Below are 5,883 nucleotides of genomic sequence, written 5' to 3'. Positions count from 1 at the left end.
GCACAATAAAAGAAAAAAAAACTGTCCTAAACAATGTATGTACAATGTGTTTCAGTCATTTCTGTCAAAAACCTAACATTGTATATACACGCACACACACACACACACACACACACACACACACACACACACACACATATATATATATATATATATATATATATATATATATATATATATATATATATATATATATATATATATATATATTTATATATATATATATTTATATATATATTGGCTGTCAAACAATTAAACAAATTGAGCGATTAATTAAATAGGATCTGTAATTAATTAATCTAATTAATCTCTTTTTTAATCACACCTTAAAATTGCTGAGAGAAGCCCTCAATTTGAGGTGTTTTCCTTTAAATGTATTTCATTATTGTGGCAGATAAAAAGATATATATATATATAACAACAAAAAAAAGTGGCTTTATAAAGTAATTTTTTTTTTTTTAACAGATTTGAACGGATGCAGTCCTAGCCATTTACATCCACTTGGCAAGAACAAGGGGGTCATGGTAGAAGTGTTCACGGTCGCGACACCTGTCAGATGATATCTTAAATATTGTCTGCGAATTCTACCACCACTGACGGAACTGAACTCCGGAATTAACACCTTCAAAAACAGAAAAGCCATTGGCTTAGATGATATTTTCACTGAGGAAATCAAACATTTTGGCCTCCGGACGAGAAAATGGATCCTATGCCTCATAAACATCTGCATGGCAACAAAAAACATCCCCAGAATATGGAGAAAAAGTAGGGCGATCGCTCTTCTAAAACCAGGAAAAGACCCTAGACAACCAAAAAGTTTCAGATTTCCCTCCTTTGCCATCTGTAGCAGGGCGAGTGCTACGGGGGCCCGACCGACAGGATAGAGGAGGACACAGAGTTTAGTGCAGAACCCTTTTATTTACCAGAACAACGCCACACGTGCACAAGCACATCAGCCAGATCACATCAGCATACCAGGGACCCCTTGCTGCTGTCCAGCTCTGCCTTATAAGGCAGGCAGGGTGGAGAGCGGCAGCCACTCAGGCGGATGGGACACAGGTGCGTGTGTCCCATCAACCTCTCCACCCTGCCACACCATCTGTTCAAACTTTTCAAACATCTCATCCTGGAACACCTAGCCCCTGCTGTAGAAAAACACCTTATCCCCCAGCAAGTTGGTTTCCGCCCCGGAAAATCTACCACTGGACAACTCCTCAACCTCACTCAGCACATCAAAGATGGTCTCCACAAAGGCAAAGTCACTGGTGCAGTATTTGTGGACTTGTCAGCAGCCTAGGGCACCGTTAACCATTGCCTCCTACTCAAGAAGGTCTTGGAGATCATTGGCAGCCTGATCATGAACCGGAGTTCCTTTGTAACCTAAATGGCAAGAACAGCCGCTGGCGTCGACAAAGAAATGGCCTTCCACAAGGCGGTGTGCTTGCTCCAATGCTATACAACATCTACACAAATGACCAACCAGTGGACGAGGTTACCCAACGCTTCGTGTATACAGATGACCTTTCATCGGTGAACCACCAAGCCAACCGAGGTCTTAACGTTACCTGGTCTGGGACATGCTTGGAGAACTGCCCAAACCCAATCTACCTTGGCGTAACACTGGACCACACCCTGTCCTATAAGCGGCATATTGAGAACACCAAAGCCAAAACCATCACAAGAAACAACATCTTGAGGAAACTTGCATCCTCCAAATGGGGTGTAAAACCCTCACTAATCAAAACATCAGCTCTTGCCTTGTGCTACTCCACGGCCGAATGTAAGGGATGAGGTTTTGGACCCAAAGCAGCACCATATGGACCAGATAGATTGGTAATGACTTTTATTTAACTCTCGTTGTCTGAGGACGAGTCCCCGGAGGAGGAAGAGACCCCCTCCACCTCCTCGAATGAGCAGCCCTAGCATAGGAGGTAGACCTGGAGGGTTGGTCAGGGTGTTCCCGATGGAAATCAGCAATGAGACGAGGACAGAGGATGTGACCAGCAGGGACCCATGACCTCTCCTCCGGACCATATTCTTCCCAGTCGACAAGGTATTGGAGCCCATGACCACGACGGTGGGAGCGCAGCAGCCGATAAACAGCGTATGCAGGACCCCCATTGATGAAGCAAGGAGGCGGTGGAGGAGGAGTGGGAGGCACCAGTGGACTCTCCAAAACTGGCTAGACTAACGGAGGCCCCAAGCTGAGCGCAGAACTCCCGCCAGAAGATGGAGGTAAACTGTGGATCCCGGTCAGAGACCACATCAATGGGAAGATCATGGAGGTGGAAGATGTGGAGCAGAACCAGGTCTCCTTGGTAGTAGTAGTAGTAGTAGTAAACCTTTATTTTACCAGGCAAGAATTGCTAAGAATACATTCTTATTTAAGGCAATGGCCTGGTAGGAGGTGAGAGACCTCCTAAGGGGAAGGGAGAGGGGGAGTAACAATAAGATATAGACAATAAAAGCACATACAACAACAGTGACACAAAAAAAGGAATAAAGACATAATGCAGTGACACACCACAGAATGACAGTTAGTTTGACCTACCACTAAAAGTAAAAACAGTGATACTAGACAACCATAAATGAGAGAGTAACAAAACAACAGCAGTAACAGACGGTGTTAGTGAGGTTAGTGAGGTGACAGGATCAGAGAGAGCTTTGGCTGGGACAGCTGCAGGTATACTTTATGAATTTAGTTATGACATGTTTGAAGGAGTTGACAGAGGTAAGAGTTTGTAACTGTAAGGATTTTTGGAGTTGAAATATTGACTTTCAATCAGGATTTTAATATCAAATGGCACATTAAAGTAACATTTATCATGTTATCTATGCTGAAGAGTTATACTGTTGCCGTCCCTGACCCACCAGTCTGGCCTTCGGCAGGAGGGTCCCCCCTGATGAGCCTGGTCCTGCTCAAGGTTTCTTCCCTCCTAAAGGGGAGTTTTTCCTTGCCACTGTTTGGCTTAAGGTTTTTCTCCCACTAGGGGAGTTTTTACCTGCCATTGTTTATGTAATAACTGCTCGGGGGTCATGTTCTGGGTATGGGTCTCTGTAAAGCGTCTAGAGACAACTCTGTTGTATTAGACGCTATATAAATAAAATTGAATTGAATTGAATTGAATTGAATTGAATTGAATACATGTCCACCATTTTTGAGGTGGGTTACATCCAGTACTGGAGTTGAGGGGGGATGAGGGGGGACGGCACCCCCTCTGAAATAAAAACGGTCCAAATCATCCCCCCCTGAAATAAAAACGGTCCAAATCATCCTCCCTGTAAAACTGCCATCCCTCCTTTCCATCCCTTATGTCATTTCATTAATGAATGTGGTTTTACTGCTATTTCAACATTTAGAGTCATCACCAGAAAAATAACTTATTTGATAATTTTCAACTGTTTCAAGTACATTTTCACGTGAAATAAGTAGGAAAATCTGCCAGTGGGACAAGATTTATCTTTTCATTACAAGCAAAAAAATCTTGTTCCACTGGCAGATTTTTCTACTTATTTTCAAGTGAAAATCTACTTGAAACAGGTCATCCCCCCTGTAAAACTGCCATCCCCCCTTTCCATCCCTTATGTAATTTCATCAATGAATGTGGTTTTACTGCTATTTCAACATTTAGAGTCATCACCAGAAAAATAACACCAGAAAAATTACTTATTTGACAATTTTTCACGATTTTCACAATTTTTTCTGTTTCAAGTAAATTTTCACTTGAAATAAGTAGGAACATCTGCCAGTGGGACAAGATTTATCTTCTTATTACAAGCAAAATATCTTGTTCCACTGGCAGATTTTTCTACTTATTTTAAGTGAAAATCTACTTGAAACAGGTGAAAATTGATGTTTTTTCCAGTGATGAGTCTTGTTTTAAGTGTAATGAGATTTTTTTTTACTAAAATGAGACATTTTAACTAGAAATAAGACACATATTCTTGTTAAGATTTTGAGTTTTTGCAGTGATCCATTTTCCTTATCCTGTGAAGGACAGAGTCATATTGATAAGTTCAGAAAAGTGTTCTTTATTGTTGTGTTTTGATGTATTTGATGTAAGCCCAGTGGATATTTAAAGCTTACAGAAGGCTGCATTTAACTGCTGCTATGTCATTCCTGCAGTATTTCTGCAGGTGTTTTGGTCACTGCTATTATTTGTAATATATTATATTATTTGTAATCAGCACAAATTATCTGTCCCCATATGATAAAATCCACCATCCCCCTGATTGTTTTTTACAACTGGAGTACTGGTTACATCTGCATCAGCCATGATGTCTGCCAGGGGAAAAACCCCTCCCATGGGAGTCGCTGCTGCTGGCCAGATATATTTACATGTAGACGCCTCACTGACGCTGAACAACAACGTCAACACTGCCATCATCTTGGATGTGGCAGAAAGTGGAGCGACAAGAGAAGACGCCTCATTCATGTTCTGCGTGGAATTGTACTAACCGCCTTATAGCAGAAACTAAATCCAGGTTGGGTCTGAGGATGGGTTTTTCTGGAAGGCCACATTCAAGAAACAAATCAGCATTTTGTGTTGATGTCACAAGTCGTGTTTGTGTTCCACAAACTGAGCCGCTGCACCGGTTGCAGAGCGGGAACACACGGAGAAAGCTCTGCAGGCTGTTCTTGTCTAAGGTTTTTAACTTTTGCAAACATAGATTGCAGTTGTATAGCTGATTAGATATGTGTGTGTGTGTGTGTGTGGGTGCATGTGTTCATATGTTCATTAATAACTCCTGTATAGATATGTGTGTGTTCATTAATAACTCCTGTACAGATATGTGTGTGTTCATATGTTAATTAATAACTCCTGTATAGATATGTGTGTTCATATGTTCATTAATAACTCCTGTATAGATATGTGTGTGTTCATTAATAACTCCTGTACAGATGTGTGTGTTCATTAATAACTCCTGTACAGATGTGTGTGTTCATATGTTCATTAATAACTCCTGTATAGATGTGTGTGTGTTCATTAATAACTCCTGTACAGATGTGTGTGTTCATATGTTCATTAATAACTCCTGTATAGATGTGTGTGTTCATTAATAACTCCTGTACAGATGTGTGTGTTCATATGCTCATTAATAACTCCTGTGTCAGATGTGTGTGTGTGTGTTCATGTGTTCATTAATAACTCCTATATAGATATGTGTGTTCATATGTTCATTAAAAACTCCTGTATAGATATGTGTGTTCATTAATAACTCCTGTACAGATATGTGTGTTCATTAATAACTCCTGTACAGATGTGTGTGTGTGTTCATGTGTTCATTAATAACTCCTGTACAGATATGTGTGTGTTCATTAATAACTCCTGTACAGATGTGTGTGTTCATGTGTTCATTAATAACTCCTGTACATATGTGTGTGTGTGTTCATGTGTTCATTAATAACTCCTATATAGATATGTGTGTGTTCATATGTTCATTAATAACTCCTGTACAGATGTGTGTGTTCATATGTTCATTAATAACTCCTGTACAGATATGTGTGTTCATATGTTCATTAATAACTCCTGTACAGATGTGTGTGTGTTCATTAATAACTCCTGTATAGATATGTGTGTGTTCATTAATAACTCCTGTACAGATATGTGTGTGTTCATATGTTCATTAATAACTCCTGTACAGATATGTGTGTTCATATGTTCACATTGTAAATGTGAACATATCAATGTCAATATAAAAACGATTTATCAGAATCGGTTGTATCATATGTAATTATTTGTGCTCTTTATTCAGAAAACCCCAAAACAATTTTATTGTACAATTTATTTATACATTAAAAAGTTAGAAATGTTGTCTTTTTAATAATTATACATCATAGTACAAGATCTACAGAAATGTAACATTACATTAGTGAGACGA

Source organism: Cololabis saira, chromosome 6, assembly GCF_033807715.1.
Source record: "Cololabis saira isolate AMF1-May2022 chromosome 6, fColSai1.1, whole genome shotgun sequence".
Lineage (NCBI taxonomy): Eukaryota > Metazoa > Chordata > Actinopteri > Beloniformes > Belonidae > Cololabis > Cololabis saira.
This window is presented reverse-complemented; position numbering follows the sequence as displayed.